The sequence below is a fragment of the Antedon mediterranea genome, chromosome 4, assembly GCF_964355755.1.
Source record: "Antedon mediterranea chromosome 4, ecAntMedi1.1, whole genome shotgun sequence".
In the NCBI taxonomy this organism is placed as follows: Eukaryota; Metazoa; Echinodermata; class Crinoidea; order Comatulida; family Antedonidae; genus Antedon; species Antedon mediterranea.
The window spans coordinates 14928510-14945927 of record NC_092673.1 but is presented as its reverse complement, the minus strand read 5'-3'; the positions used below and the strand labels follow the sequence as shown (position 1 = coordinate 14945927).

The 17418-nt window shown below is 34.0% G+C and overlaps 6 non-coding genes across 6 annotated transcripts; all 6 read right to left on the bottom strand.

Moving 5' to 3' along the window:
* Window positions 1–141: 141 nt before the first annotated feature.
* Window positions 142–214, bottom strand: Trnaa-ugc (transfer RNA alanine (anticodon UGC)). Its single transcript has one exon. It is a non-coding gene; the product is annotated as a tRNA-Ala (tRNA).
* A 356-nt stretch (window positions 215–570) lies between these two features.
* Window positions 571–643, bottom strand: Trnaa-ugc (transfer RNA alanine (anticodon UGC)). Its single transcript has one exon. It is a non-coding gene; the product is annotated as a tRNA-Ala (tRNA).
* Window positions 644–998: 355 nt separating this feature from the next.
* On the bottom strand, window positions 999–1071 carry Trnaa-agc (transfer RNA alanine (anticodon AGC)). Its single transcript has one exon. It is a non-coding gene; the product is annotated as a tRNA-Ala (tRNA).
* A 1907-nt stretch (window positions 1072–2978) lies between these two features.
* On the bottom strand, window positions 2979–3051 carry Trnaa-cgc (transfer RNA alanine (anticodon CGC)). The gene has a single exon. It is a non-coding gene; the product is annotated as a tRNA-Ala (tRNA).
* A 354-nt stretch (window positions 3052–3405) lies between these two features.
* Window positions 3406–3478, bottom strand: Trnaa-ugc (transfer RNA alanine (anticodon UGC)). Its single transcript has one exon. It is a non-coding gene; the product is annotated as a tRNA-Ala (tRNA).
* A 354-nt stretch (window positions 3479–3832) lies between these two features.
* Window positions 3833–3905, bottom strand: Trnaa-agc (transfer RNA alanine (anticodon AGC)). Its single transcript has one exon. It is a non-coding gene; the product is annotated as a tRNA-Ala (tRNA).
* Between the last annotated feature and the right edge of the window lie 13513 nt (window positions 3906–17418).

Genomic DNA, 17418 nt, shown 5'->3' with positions numbered 1-17418 from the left:
CTATACAATTACACGAATCCAGTAGCTATTTTGTTATTTTTCATATTGTCACCAGTATTGTTGCGATAAAATATATATAGTAGTTAAAAATCTCATAAAAAAAATGTAACAGTACCGGTAATAAACTTTAACCAACATTATTGGAGAACCCGGGCATTGATCCCGGTACCTCTCACATGCAAAGCGAGCGCTCTACCATCTGAGCTAGTTCCCCATCTATACAATTACACGAATCCAGTAGCTATTTTGTTACTGTTCATATTGTCACCAGTATTATTACGATGAAATAAATACATTAGTTAAAAATCTCATCAAAAAAATGTAACGGTAACGATAATAAACTTTAACCAACATTACTGGAGAACCAGGGCATTTATCCCGGTACCTCTCAAATGCGAAGCGAGCGCTCTACCATCTGAGCTACTTCCCAATATATACAATTGCACGAAACCAGTAGATATTTTATTAATCTTGATTATTGTCACCAGTATTGATGCGATAAAATATATACAGTAGTTTAAAATCTCAAAAAATTTTACAGTACCGGAAATAAACTTTAACCAACATTATTGGAGAACCCGGGCATTGATCCCGGTACCTCTCACATGCAAAGCGAGCGCTCTACCATCTGAGCTAGTTCCCCATCTATACAATTACACGAATCCTGTAGCTATTTTGTTACTGTTCATATTGTCACCAGTATTATTACGATGAAATATATACATTATTTAAAAATCTCATCAAAAAAATGTAACGGTAACGATAATAAACTTTAACCAACATAACTGGAGAACCCGGGCATTTATCCCGGTACCTCTCAAATGCGAAGCGAGCGCTCTACCATCTGAGCTAGTTCCCAATATATACAATTGCACGAAACCAGTAGATATTTTATTAATCTTCATATTGTCACCAGTATTGATGCGATAAAATATATACAGTAGTTTAAAATCTCAAAAAATTTTACAGTACCGGAAATAAACTTTAACCAACATTATTGGAGAACCCGGGCATTGATCCCGGTACCTCTCACATGCTAAGCGAGCGCTCTACCATCTGAGCTAGTTCCCCATCTATACAATTACACGAAACCAGTAGATATTTTATTAATCTTCATATTGTCACCGGTATTGATGCGATAAAATATATTTAGTAGTTAAAAATCTCATCAAAAAAATGTAACGGTACCGATAATAAACTTTTACCAACATTATTGGAGAACCCGGGCATTGATCCCGATACCTCTCACATGCTAAGCGAGAGCTCTACCATCTGAGCTAGTTCCACATCTATATGTAAGTTATGGTTAATTCTGACATAGGCGAGCACAATGCAAAAACTTCGGTACAAATCTCCGCCTTGGATACCTACCTTATCTATCCGAGATGTACCGCGAAACGTAGATTTGATAACATTAGTGTGCACGCCGACGCTATTGGTCCATATTTATATCTTAGGAAGATGTTATAAAGAGTTTTTTAACAACATTTATGATTTCAACATTGGATTTTCCTCTCAATTTCAATTCTTCCCGGTCAAAGTAATTTCCGGGTTTAAGATAAGTTCACCTTAGTTTCAAATATTTTCTCTCTTTTATACACAAGGGAGCAGTTAAAATACTAGATTTGACCCTAAAGGTGACTGGAAACAGGCACTTTCCATCAATCAATACAGTGTCCCTTTGGAAGACGAAAAAAAAATTGGCCATTAATCATAGCCATTTCAGTTTTTTGTTTATTTTAAAACATACCACACGTGTGTGAAGGTACAGTAGTTAAATAATAGGAATTATACTGCAAATTAATAAAGATCAAATTAAATATACGCCATAAAGAATCAGAATATATTGTGGGGAATAGTATTATAAAATTACATAGGGAGATTTGATAAGACATTTTTCGAGTGAAATCCCGATAGCTGAGTTGTTTTATTGAGTAAGCTTGCAGGAATAACTGTAGGCTATCTTCCTGTGTCCCGTTAGGACCGAGATGTCTGCCCATGTTGCAAGCCGTAATGTCTTCTTTCTTGGGCCCACTCTGTCACGGCAGTTAGTTTCAAAAGATGATTAAATTAAATAATGTATTAATAATTATTAGGATGGTATTCATTTGAATAAACGCCTCTCCAATAAAACATCACTTTGAATAATAACCCCCCCCCCCCCCCACCCCCACAACCCAACTATCTAATAAACGTCCATCCACATATTTATAATAACACAATTATACTATTTGTAGTAGAATTCACCGCACTGTTATCTGCAATTTACCAAGCATTTGTTATTCTTTTTTACCACTTTTCATATCTATGAGAGGATTTCATTTGATTATAAATGTTACCATATTATTAGAACTAAAACATTTAACATATATCCCTCGAATAAGCACCTCCCTCAAATGACCTCCGCCTCCCCAAAGGGCCCTACCAAACAATAAAAACTATACTTTAAAATGTTATTAATCATCTAAAACACTGTGAAACAAAGTAGTTTAGTTTTACGAATGTCAAGCATTTTCAATAATGGTAACCGACAGAAAATGTATAAGGAGAACATTATCATTCCGAGAACCATCGTCTACTCTTCCTAGAGGGAGAGCGAGCGAAGCGAGCTCACCCTCTAGTCTATACAATTACACGAATCCAGTAGCTATTTTGTTACTGTTCATATTGTCACCAGTATTTTTGCGATAAAATATATTTAGTAGTTAAAAATCTCATCAAAAAAATGTAACAATACCGGAAATAAACTTTAACCAACATTATTGGAGAACACGGGCATTGATCCTGGTACCTCTCACATGCTAAGCGAGCGCTCTACCATCTGAGCTAGTTCCCCGTATGTAGAATTACAAGAAACCAGCACCTATTTTATTACTGTTCATATTGTCACCAGTATTATTACGATGAAATATATACATTATTTAAAAATCTCATCAAAAAAATGTAACGGTACCGATAATAAACTTTAACCAACATATTGGAGAACCCGGGCATTGATCCCGGTACCTCTCACATGCGAAGCGAGCGCTCTACCATCTGAGCTAGTTCCCCATCTATACAATTACACGAATCCAGTAGCTATTTTGTTGCTGTTCATATTGTCACCAGTATTGTTGCGATGAAATATATACAGTAGTTTAAAATCTCAAAAAATGTAACAGTACCGGAAATAAACTTTAACCAACGTTATTGGAGAACCCGGGCATTGATCACGGTACCTCTCATATGCTAAGCGAACGCTCTACCGTCTGAGCTAGTTCCCCGTATGTAGAATTACAAGAAACCAGTAACTATTTTATTACTGTTCATATTTTCACCAGTATTGTTGCGATAAAATATATATAGTAGTTAAAAATCTCAGGCAAAAATGTAACATTACCGGAAATAAACTTTAACCAACATTATTGGAGAACCCGGGCATTGATCCCGGTACCTCTCACATGCAAAGCGAGCGCTCTACCATCTGAGCTAGTTCCCCATCTATACAATTACACGAATCCAGTAGCTATTTTGTTACTGTTAATATTGTTACCAGTATTATTACGATGAATTATATACATTAGTTAAAAATCTCATCAAAAAAATGTAACGGTAACGATAATAAACTTTAACCAACATTACTGGAGAACCCGGGCATTTATCCCGTACCTCTCAAATGTGAAGCGAGCGCTCTACCATCTGAGCTAGTTCCCAATATATACAATTGCACGAAACCAGTAGATATTTTATTAATCTTCATATTGTCACCAGTATTGATGCGATAAAATATATACAGTAGTTTAAAATCTCAAAAATTTTTACAGTACCGGAAATAAACTTTAACCAACATTATTGGAGAACCCGGGCATTGATCCCGGTACCTCTCACATGCTAAGCGAGCGCTCTACCATCTGAGCTAGTTCCCCATCTATACAATTACACGAATCCAGTAGCTATTTTGTTACTGTTCATATTGTCACCAGTATTGTAGCGATAAAATATATTTAGTAGTTAAAAATCTCATCAAAAAAATGTAACAGTACCGGTAATAAACTTTAACCAACATTATTGGAGAACCCCGGCATTGATCCCGGTACCTCTCACATGCAAACCGACCGCTCTACCATCTGAGCTAGTTCCCCATCTATACAATTACACAAATCCAGTAGCTATTTTTGGTTATCCGCAACGAAGTTGCAGGATAACCTCTTGTGATTGTACGAAATCATCATCATCATCATCATCAACTTTTTATTCTTGGTTATCCGCAACGAAGTTGCAGGATAACCTCTTGTGATTGTACGAAATCATCATCATTGGTTATCCGCAACGAAGTTGCAGGATAACCTCTTGTGATTGTACGAAATCATCATCATCTTTTTCTTAATCTTCTTTCTTTCTGTATGATTTTTGTGTAACGCTTTTCTCTAAAACTTGCAAACATAACATTTTGTTAACTATGTTAACATTTTGACATTTATGTAACGTCGTCAAGCGAAGCTTTTCATGATGTTTACAATTGCGCAACGTGACGTACGCGCAATTTAACGATTTCCTCGTATTTAACATATGTCGAAAACCAAATAACATTTTAAAGTGAAACTTTGCAAAAGTTTAATTTATATCATGCGCTAACTTTCTGTTGAAAAAAAATATCGTGTTTTACACAAAGTTACGCGCGCACGCGCATTTAAAATTTCAAAATGCGCAAAATTAATTTATAATCAACTTTCTACGCGTTTCATGTCGTTTTAAGCATGTCAAAAATTCCCACGCGTGCGCACATTTTTACGTGTGCGGTGCGCACGTAGCATTGAAAACGTATTTTTATCGCGTGATTTATGTTTTTCCAGCATTTTCTAGTAATTTTACCAAATTTTGAACAATTTCGACTTAAAGATACGTCATACGAGAACGTCGAATTGGACAATTTGCGCGCGTTTTTTATGAAAAGGTTAAAAAATTCGTTTAAAATATGCCTTTTTTTAAACAGTCGTAATTTCTAAACTAGACGGTCAACTTTTTGTGGATGACATATTCTGGAAGTAGATGAGTTGTAGATATCGGATCAGGTATTAATATGGCTAACCGGACATTGTGACGTCATCGTATGGCCACGCGAATATAAAATTTAGGATTTTTGTATCTTTCGTCATAGCTCATCACATTGAATAGAGCGCATCTCCACTTATTCGTTTTCCATTTTCACCCCGATTTTGATATTGTCTAGGTCAATCAACTATCTTTCGCATGAGTTAAAAATATTTTAATTTTTTTTACGTCATCATGCCTAAAAATTTAAATCACGTGTGGCATCAATTTCATCTTTACAGTAAATTTTAATCTGTTATAGCTCGTAAGAATAAAATGTGATAATCACGATTAAAACTTTTTCTGGAAGGTATTGGATTGTAGATACGAAATTATGTAAAAATTTTGCCAATCGGATGTTGTGACGTCATCATATGGTCAGTTAAATAAAAAAGGTCGTATTTTCATCTTTTGCGTCATAATTCATTACGTTTAAAAGAGCGCGCATCAATATTTCCCGCATTCAAATTTCTTCTACACACTAATACGTTGTTGCTGAGATAATTTCCTTTCGGAATTGCTACCTTCGCGTTTCATTTTAAAACCGTCAATATGTTAAAAATTGCAATAAATAGCGGGTCCCGTAATTTCACCTATTCTACACTGTATGTCACTGTATGTGATATGGATACAGATTATACTGTGTATACTATATATGAATTTAAATAATAAAATTCAGCAATAACAACATATCATATTCTTCAGTTCAGGTCATAATGCCAACGTGAACACTTCCTTTTGTCCTCAACCTATCCCCTTAATGTTAATGTTGCACCACTTGCGCGGCGGATAACCAAACTCGTCAAAGTGACGAGTTACATGTCTAGTGTCTAGTTATTCTTCTTCTTTCTTTCTGTATGATTTTTGTGTAACGCTTTTCTCTGAAACTTGCAAACATAACATTTTGTTAACTATGTTAACATTTTGACATTTATGTAACGTCGTCAAGCGAAGCTTTTCATGATGTTTACAATTGCGCAACGTGACGTACGCGCGATTTAACGATTTTCTCGTATTTAACATATGTCGAAAACCAAATAACATTTCAACTTGAAACTTTGCAAAAGTTTAATTTATATCATGCGCTAACTTTCTGTTGAAAAAAAATTGCGTGCTTTACACAAAGTTACGCGCGCACGCGCATTTAAAATTTCAAAATGTGCGAAATTAATTTATAATCAACTTTCTACGCGTTTCATGTCGTTTTAAGCATGTCAAAAATTCCCACGCGTGCGCACATTTTTACGTGTGCGGTGCGCACGTAGCATTGAAAACGTATTTTTTTCGCGTGATTTATGTTTTTCCAGCCTTTTCATGTAATTTTACCAAATTTTAAACAATTTCGACTTAAAGATACGTCATACGAGCACGTCGAATTGGACAATTTGCGCGCGTTTTTTATGAAAAGGTTAAAAAATTCGTTTAAAATATGCCTTTTTTTAAACAGTCGTAATTTCTAAACTAGACGGTCAACTTTTTGTGGATGGCATATTCTGGAAGTAGATGAGTTGTAGATATCGGATCAGGTATTAATATGGCTAACCGGACATTGTGACGTCATCGTATGGCCACGCGAATATAAAATTTAGGATTTTTGTATCTTTCGTCATAGGTCATCACATTGAATAGAGCGCATCTCCACTTATCCGTTTTCCATTTTCACCCCGATTTTGATATTGTCTAGGTCAATCAACTATCTTTCGCATGAGTTAAAAATATTTTAATTTTTATGACGTCATCATGCCTAAAAATTGAAATCACGTGTGGCATCAATTTCATCTTTACAGTAAATTTTAATCTGTTATAGCTCGTAAGAATAAAATGTGATAATCACGATTAAAACTTTTTCTGGAAGCTATTGGATTGTAGATACGAAATTATGTTAAAATGTTGCCAATCGGATGTTGTGACGTCATCATATGGCCAGTTAAATAAAAAAGGTCGTATTTTCATCTTTTGCGTCATAATTCATTACATTTAAAAGAGCGCGCATCAATATTTCACGTATTCAAATTTCTTCTACACGCTAATACGTTGTTGCTGAGATAATTTCCTTTCGGAATTGCTACCTTCGCGTTTCATTTTAAAACCGTCAACATGTTAAAAATTGCAATAAATAGCGGGTCCCGTAATTTCACCTATTCTACACTGTATGTGATATGGATACAGATTATACTGTGTATACTATATATGAATTTAAACAATAAAATTCAGCAATAACAACATATCATATTCTTCAGTTCAGGTCATAATGCCAACGTGAACACTTCCTTTTGTCCTCAACCTATCCCCTTAATGTTAATGTTGCACCACTTGCGCGGCGGATAACCAAACTCGTCAAAGTGACGAGTTACATGTCTAGTTGGTTATCCGCAACGAAGTTGCAGGATAACCTCTTGTGATTGTACGAAATCATCAACATCAACTTTTTATTGGTTATCCGCCTCAAGCGGATAACCTTTGTTATTGTAGTGTTACTTTTTTTTTTTATTATTCTTCTTTCTTTCTCGGATTTTGTGCACGCGTTTTCTCTTTAACGTGTTAACATAACATGTTGTAACTTCGTCAACATATAGACATTTAACTGAAGATGTACTGCCAAGCTTTTTGACAATATCAGATCCGCGTAGCGTAAGTTACGCGCGATTTTCTGAAAATCTTAAATCGGTCATAACTTCGAAACCGATAAATATTTTTTAACGAAATTTTCAGCCACGTTTTCTTCACATCAATGGCTAACTTTTGGAATGTTTAACAAATTTTTGGAGATTAGAAAGTTTTCGCGTAAATTGCGTTTGAAATATTTTACTCTTCTTATTTTGTGCACGCTGTTTCTCTTCAACGTGTAAACATAATATGTTGTAACTTGTTCAGCATTTAGACATTTTACTGAAGTTGTCCAGCCAAGCTTTTTGACGATGTCAGAGCCGCGTAGCGTAAGGTACGCGTGATTTTCTGAAAATCTTAAATTGGTTATAACTTCGAAACAAATGAATATTTTTTAACGTCATTTTCAGCCACGTTTGCTTCACATCAATAGTTAACTTTTTTAACGCTATCGCAATTTGTAACATTAGAAAGTGCGCGCGTAAATGGCGTTTGAAATTTTAAAATGCTTCAAATCAATTTCTGATTAAATTAGAGCACGATTCAGGTCATTTTAAGCGTTTAAAAAATTACCACTGGTGCGCACATTTTTACGCGCGCACGGCGCAGGGAACGCGTATGAGCATTTCTTTTACACTATTTGTGTTTTTAAATCTTCGGTTAACAATTTTACGTTATTTTATTCACTTTTCAACTTGAAATGGCGTTCTACGAGCACGTTAAACATGACAGGTTGCGCACGAATACGTCAACAAATTGTGAAAATGTTGCAAAATATGTCTACTTTTAAAAATGAAACAGTTCATCAGAATGCAAGGTTACCCCCATTTTTTATTTTATTTTCTTGCAGTGTATGAATCATAGGTGTGATTTATTATAGTGTTGAATGTTAAAAAGTGTTTGATGGCTACATTATTTGCATATTAAATGTAATTTTTGAAATAATTATCATCAAACAAACATAAACATATTCAAAGAGCAAAACAATAAACATAACGCTTATCTTTTTTCTTCACATGTTAATATATAAAACTAGAAAGTATGCACTCTCATAATATGTAACTGTTTAAAATTTGTGAAGATTTCATCATAGTAAAAATTATGATTTAAGTTCATTATGTAATAATCAACTTGCATCGAGGGGGGTTCAGGACATACCGAATGAACGAGGACTCTTTCTTCGGATTTTCTTCAGCAGGTGCTCATATGGCTCGATGTGTAGTGCAACCGACTTTGGTATCAGAGGTACCGGGTTCGAATCCAATCACGGGAAAACAATTGATTAAAAGGATTGGTTATTACACTGAAATGGCAGTTTTAATTTTGAATAGGCTAACTTTTTTTGGAAAAGTCATAACTGAGAAGTACTTTATTACGCAAGATACGTTTTGTTGCGGGCGGATAACCAAACTCGTCCTCAAGTGACGAGTTTAGATCTAGTTTTTCTTCTTTCTTTCTGTATGATTTTTGTGTAACGCTTTTCTCTAAAACTTGCAAACATAACATTTTGTTACCTATGTTAACATTTTGACATTTATGTAACGTCGTCAAGCGAAGCTTTTCATGATGTTTACAATTGCGCAACGTGACGTACGCGCGATTTAACGATTTTCTCGTATCTAACATATGTCGAAAACCAAATAACATTTTAAAGTGAAACTTTGCAAAAGTTTAATTTATATCATGCGCTAACTTTCTGTTGAAAAAAAATTGCGTGTTTTACACAAAGTTACGCGCGCACGCGCATTTAAAATTTCAAAATGCGCAAAATTAATTTATAATCAACTTTCTACGCGTTTCATGTCGTTTTAAGCATGTCAAAAATTCCCACGCGTGCGCACATTTTTACGTGTGCGGTGCGCACGTAGCATGGAAAACGATTTTTTTTCGCGTGATTTATGTTTTTCCAGCTTTTTCTAGTAATTTTACCAAATTTTAAACAATTTCGACTTAAAGATACGTCATACGAGCACGTCGAATTGGACAATTTGCGCGCGTTTTTTATGAAAATGTTAAAAAATTCGTTTAAAATATGCCTTTTTTTAAACAGTCGTAATTTCTAAACTAGAAGGTCAACTTTTTGTGGATGGGATATTCTGGAAGTAGATGAGTGGTAGATATCGGATCAGGTATTAATATGGCTAACCGGACATTTTGACGTCATCGTATGGCCACGCGAATATAAAATTTAGGATTTTTGTATCTTTCGTCATAGCTCATCACATTGAATAGAGCGCATCTCCACTTATCCGTTTTCCATTTTCACCCCGATTTTGACATTGTCTAGGTCAATCAACTATCTTTCGCATGAGTTAAAAATATTTTAATTTTTTTGACGTCATCATGCCTAAAAATTAATATCACGTGTGGCAGTAATTTCATCTTTACAGTAAATTTTAATCTGTTATAGCTCGTAAGAATAAAATGTGATAATCACGATTAAAACTTTTTCTGGAAGCTATTGGATTGTAGATACGAAATTATGTAAAAATGTTGCCAATCGGATGTTGTGACGTCATCATATGGCCAGTTAAATAAAAAAGGTCGTATTTTCATCTTTTGCGTCATAATTCATTACATTTAAAAGAGCGCGCATCAATATTTCACGTATTCAAATTTCTTCTACACGTTAATACGTTGTTGCTGAGATAATTTGCTTTCGGAATTACTACCTTCGCGTTTCATTTTAAAACCGTCAACATGTTAAAAATTGCAATAAATAGCGGGTCCCGTAATTTCACCTATTCTACACTGTATGATATGGATACAGATTATACTGTGTATACTATATATGGATTTAAATAATAAAATTCAGCAATAACAACATATCATATTCTTCAGTTCAGGTCATAATGCCAACGTGAACACTTCCTTTTGTCCTCAACCTATCCCCTTAATGTTAATGTTTCACCACTTGTGCGGCGGATAACCAAACTCGTCAAAGTGACGAGTTACATGTCTAGTTGGTTATCCGCAACGAAGTTGCAGGATAACCTCTTGTGATTGTACGAAATCATCATCATTGGTTATCCGCAACGAAGTTGCAGGATAACCTCTTGTGATTGTACGAAATCATTCTGTATGATTTTTGTGTAACGCTTTTCTCTAAAACTCGCAAACATAACATTTCGGTAACTATCTTAACATATTAACATTTACGTAACGTCGTCAAGCGAAGCTTTTCATGACGTTTACAATTGCGCAACGTGACTTACGCGCGATTTAACGATTTTGTCGTATTTAACATAGCTCGACAACCAAATAACATTTCAACTTGAAACTTTGCAAAAGTTTAATTTATATCATGCGCTAACTTTCTGTTGAAAAAAAAATCCGTGTTTTACACAAAGTTACGCGCGCACGCGCATTTAAAATTTCAAAATGCGCAAAATTAATTTCTAATCAACTTTCTACGCGTTTCATGTCGTTTTAAGCATGTCAAAAATTCCCACGCGTGCGCACATTTTTACGTGTGCGGTGCGCACGTAGCATTGAAAACGTATTTTTTTCGCGTGATTTATGTTTTTCCAGCCTTTTCATGTAATTTTACCAAATTTTTAACAATTTCGACTTAAAGATACGTCATACGAGCACGTCGAATTGGACAATTTGCGCTCGTTTTTTATGAAAAGGTTAAAAAATTCGTTTAAAATATGCCTTTTTTTAAACAGTCGTAATTTCTAAACTAAACGGTCAACTTTTTGTGGATGGCATATTCTGGAAGTAGATGAGTTGTAGATATCGGATCAGGTATTAATATGGCTAACCGGACATTGTGACGTCATCGTATGGCCACGCGAATATAAAATTTAGGATTTTTGTATCTTTCGTCATAGCTCATCACATTGAATAGAGCGCATCTCCACTTATCCGTTTTCCATTTTCACCCCGATTTTGATATTGTCTAGGTCAATCAACTATCTTTCGCATGAGTGAAAAATATTTTAATTTTTATGACGTCATCATGCCTAAAAATTGAAATCACGTGTGGCATCAATTTCATCTTTACAGTAAATTTTAATCTGTTATAGCTCGTAAGAATAAAATGTGATAATCACGATTAAAACTTTTTCTGGAAGCTATTGGATTGTAGATACGAAATTATGTTAAAATGTTGCCAATCGGATGTTGTGACGTCATCATATGGCCAGTTAAATAAAAAAGGTCGTATTTTCATCTTTTGCGTCATAATTCATTACATTTAAAAGAGCGCGCATCAATATTTCACGTATTCAAATTTCTTCTACACGCTAATACGTTGTTGCTGAGATAATTTACTTTCGGAATTGCTACCTTCGCGTTTCATTTTAAAACCGTCAACATGTTAAAAATTGCAATAAATAGCGGGTCCCGTAATTTCACCTATTCTACACTGTATGTGATATGGATACAGATTATACTGTGTATACTATATATGAATTTAAATAATAAAATTCAGCAATAACGCGCGTTTTTTATGAAAAGGTTAAAAAATTCTTTTAAAATATGACTTTTTTTAAACAGTCGTAATTTCTAAACTAGACGGTCAAATTTTTTTGGATGACATTTTCTAGAAGTAGATGAGTTGTAGATATCGGATCAGGTATTAATATGGCTAACCGGACTTTGTGACGTCATCGTATGGCCACGCGAATATAAAATTTAGGATTTTTGTATCTTTCGTCATAGCTCATCACATTGAATAGAGCGCATCTCCACTTATCCGTTTTCCATTTTCACCCCGATTTTGATATTGTCTAGGTCAATCAACTATCTTTCGCATGAGTTAAAAATATTTTAATTTTTTTGACGTCATCATGCCTAAAAATTTAAATCACGTGTGGCATCAATTTCATCTTTACAGTAAATTTTAATCTTTTATAGCTCGTAAGAATAAAATTTGATAATCACGATTAAAACTTTTTCTGGAAGCTATTGGATTGTAGATACGAAATTATGTAAAAATGTTGCCAATCGGATGTTGTGACGTCATCATATGGCCAGTTAAATAAAAAAGGTCGTATTTTCATCTTTTGCGTCATAATTCATTACATTTAAGAGAGCGCGCATCAATATTTCACGTATTCAAATTTCTTCTACACGCTAATACGTTGTTGCTGAGATAATTTCCTTTCGGAATTGCTACCTTCCCGTTTCATTTTAAAACCGTCAACATGTTAAAAATTGCAATAAATAGCGGGTCCCGTAAGTTCACATATTCTACACTGTATGTGATATGGATACAGATTATACTGTGTATACTATATATGAATTTATATATAGATAAAATTCAGCAATAACAACATATCATATTCTTCAGTTCAGGTCATAATGCCAACGTGAACACTTCCTTTTGTCCTCTACCTATCCCCTTAATGTTAATGTTGCACCACTTGCGCGGCGGATAACCAAACTCGTCAAAGTGACGAGTTACATGTCTAGTTATTTATTTCTCTCTGTACAAATTTGTGTAACAATTATCTCAAAAAGTTTAATGTAAATGATTACCAAAATTTTACAATGTCTTTCAAATACTGTAACTTAGTCCTAATAAGCTTTTCAGCGTGATCACTCATCCATGACGTCGCGTATACGCCATTTTGTGAAATCACATTGTCAATCATATCTCCATAATTCATTATCACATATTAATGAAATTCACTACACGTAAACTTCAGGTCAAAGGTAAAAGTATTAGCAAATAAAAAATTGCGTGTTTCAAGGTCATGCGCGTGAAATCGCGCATTAAAATTTTAAAAAGCTCAAAATTAAGTTTTGATCAATTTAGAGCATGAAATAGGCCATTTGCGTGTTTCAAAAAATTACTGCGCAAAAACACATTTTTGCGCACGCGATTTTTAAAAAGGGTAAAAAATAAAATTTGATGTATACATCATATTCTACTCACAATCCTTAGTACATTCTCCGACTTTGAGTCCATTCCGACTTAAAATAACGCTATACGAGCACGTTAAAAATGACAAAATGCGCACATTAATTGTACAAAAGTGCTAAAAATGGTAAAAAATAAGGCCTTTTAAAAATGAATATAACTCTTCAGAATGGCAGGTGACCCCCAATTTTTTTAACTTATTATGGAAGCCAATAAGTTGTAGATATAAATATATATACATATTAGACGTACAAAATGGTATGACGTCATGAAATGGCCACTTGAATTAAAAAATTAGTAATTTTTATTTTTTTGTGTGGGTTATCACATTCAATAGAGCGCATCTCCGTTATTTGAGCCCGATTTTTGCAGATATTTTAGTATGTGCTTGCTCAATTAATTATCTTTCTCGTGAGTTGTCAACATTTTTATTGTGATGACGTCATCACGCGTAAAAACTTGAATAACCTAGGTCGTGTAATTTCAGCTACACCATACATTTGAATATCTTATAGCTCCTCAGAATTAAAGGTGACCTTGAAGATTATAATTTATTATGAAAGCTGATGAAATGTAGATATGAATTCATATCAAAATTAAGCCTATCGGATGTTGTGATGTTATCATATGGCCAGTTGAAGTTAAAAAGTAGTTTTTAAATTTCTTTAGTCGAAGTTATACAAATTTCAAAGAGCGCGCATTGCGCTTCTACGTGTCAAATTCTCTTCCAATCCTTATATTTATTTGCTCAATTCATTATCTTTCGAAATTGTCATCTTCGAGTTTATTTTGATAATTCCATCATACCAAAAAATTTGAACTTGATGTGTGTCCCATAATTTCACCTATGCTACACTGTATATAGATATACAGTATATACTGTACATTGTATATGGCATATAATAAGCATAACTCAGCACTATAAGCGTATAATAGGATGGCATACATCAACATTTTCCTATCGTATGTTAACGTACGTACATGTTTAAAAAAAAAATTAATTTCATTAAAATGATAAAAATGATCACCTATAATTCGTCAAAGTGACGAATTAAATTCTAGTTTTTATTGGTTATCCGCAACGAAGTTGCAGGATAACCTCTTGTGATTGTACGAAATCATCATTGGTTATCCGCAACGAAGTTGCAGGATAACCTCTTGTGATTGTACGAAATCATCATCATTGGTTATCCGCAACGAAGTTGCAGGATAACCTCTTGTGATTGTACGAAATCATCATCATCATCATCATCATCATCATCAACTTTTTATTGGTTATCCGCAACGAAGTTGCAGGATAACCTCTTGTGATTGTACGAAATCATCATCATCATCATCAACTTTTTATTCTTCTTCTTTCTTTCTGTATGATTTTTGTGTAACGCTTTTCTCTAAAACTCGCAAACATAACATTTTGTTAACTATGTTAACATTTTGACATTTATGTAACGTCGTCAAGCGAAGCTTTTCATGATGTTTACAATTGCGCAACGTGACGTACGCGCGATTTAACGATTTTATCGTATTTAACATATGTCGAAAACCAAATAACATTTTAAAGTGAAACTTTGCAAAAGTTTAATTTATATCATGCGCTAAATTTCTGTTGAAAAAAAATTGCGTGTTTTACACAAAGTTACGCACGCACGCACATTTAAAATTTCAAAATGCGCAAAATTAATTTATAATCAACTTTCTACGAGTTTCATGTCGTTTTAAGCATGTCAAAAATTCCCACGCGTGCGCACATTTCTACGTGTGCGGTGTGCACGTAGCATTGAAAACGTATTTTTTTCGCGTGATTTATTTTTTTCCAGCCTTTTCTAGTAATTTTACCAAATTTTAAACAATTTCGACTTAAAGATACGTCATACGAGCACGTCGAATTGGACAATTTGCGCGCGTTTTTTATGAAAAGGTTAAAAAATTCGTTTAAAATATGCCTTTTTTTAAACAGTCGTAATTTCTAAACTAGACGGTCAAATTTTTGTGGATGACATATTCTGGAAGTAGATGAGTTGTAGATATCGGATCAGGTATTAATATGGCTAACCTGACATTGTGACGTCATCGTATGGCCACGCGAATATAAAATTTAGTATTTTTGTATCTTTCGTCATAGCTCATCACATTGAATAGAGCGCATCTCCACTTATCCGTTTTCCATTTTCACCCCGATTTTGATATTGTCTAGGTCAATTAACTATCTTTCGCATGAGTTAAAAATATTTTAATTTTTATGACGTCATCATGCCTAAAAATTTAAATCACGTGTGGCATCAATTTCATCTTTACAGTAAATTTTAATCTGTTATAGCTCATAAGAATAAAATGTGATAATCACGATTAAAACTTTTTCTGGAAGCTATTGGATTGTAGATACGAAATTATGTAAAAATGTTGCCAATCGGATGTTGTGACGTCATCATATGGCCAGTTAAATAAAAAAGGTCGTATTTTCATCTTTTTCGTCATAATTCATTACATTTAAAAGAGCGCGCATCAATATTTAACGTATTCAAATTTCTTCTACACGCTAATACGTTGTTGCTGAGATAATTTGCTTTCGGAATTGCTAACTTCGCGTTTCATTTTAAAACCATCAACATGTTAAAAATTGCAATAAATAGCGGGTCCCGTAATTTCACCTATTCTACACTGTATGTGATATGGATACAGATTATACTGTGTATACTATATATGAATTTAAATAATAAATTTCAGCAATAACAACAGATCATATTCTTCAGTTCAGGTCATAATGCCAACGTGAACACTTCCTTTTGTCCTCAACCTATCCCCTTAATGTTAATGTTGCACCACTTGCGCGGCGGATAACCAAACTCGTCAAAGTGACGAGTTACATGTCTAGTCTTTTTCTTAATCTTCTTTCTTTCTGTATGATTTTTGTGTAACGCTTTTCTCTAAAACTTGCAAACATAACATTTTGTTAACTATGTTAACATTTTGACATTTATGTAACGTCGTCAAGCGAAGCTTTTCATGATGTTTACAATTGCGCAACGTGACGTACGCGCAATTTAACGATTTCCTCGTATTTAACATATGTCGAAAACCAAATAACATTTTAAAGTGAAACTTTGCAAAAGTTTAATTTATATCATGCGCTAACTTTCTGTTGAAAAAAAATTGCGTGTTTTACACAAAGTTACGCGCGCACGCGCATTTAAAATTTCAAAATGCGCAAAATTAATTTATAATCAACTTTCTACGCGTTTCATGTCGTTTTAAGCATGTCAAAAATTCCCACGCGTGCGCACATTTTTACGTGTGCGGTGCGCACGTAGCATTGAAAACGTATTTTTATCGCGTGATTTATGTTTTTCCAGCATTTTCTAGTAATTTTACCAAATTTTGAACAATTTCGACTTAAAGATACGTCATACGAGAACGTCGAATTGGACAATTTGCGCGCGTTTTTTATGAAAAGGTTAAAAAATTCGTTTAAAATATGCCTTTTTTTAAACAGTCGTAATTTCTAAACTAGACGGTCAACTTTTTGTGGATGACATATTCTGGAAGTAGATGAGTTGTAGATATCGGATCAGGTATTAATATGGCTAACCGGACATTGTGACGTCATCGTATGGCCACGCGAATATAAAATTTAGGATTTTTGTATCTTTCGTCATAGCTCATCACATTGAATAGAGCGCATCTCCACTTATTCGTTTTCCATTTTCACCCCGATTTTGATATTGTCTAGGTCAATCAACTATCTTTCGCATGAGTTAAAAATATTTTAATTTTTTTTACGTCATCATGCCTAAAAATTTAAATCACGTGTGGCATCAATTTCATCTTTACAGTAAATTTTAATCTGTTATAGCTCGTAAGAATAAAATGTG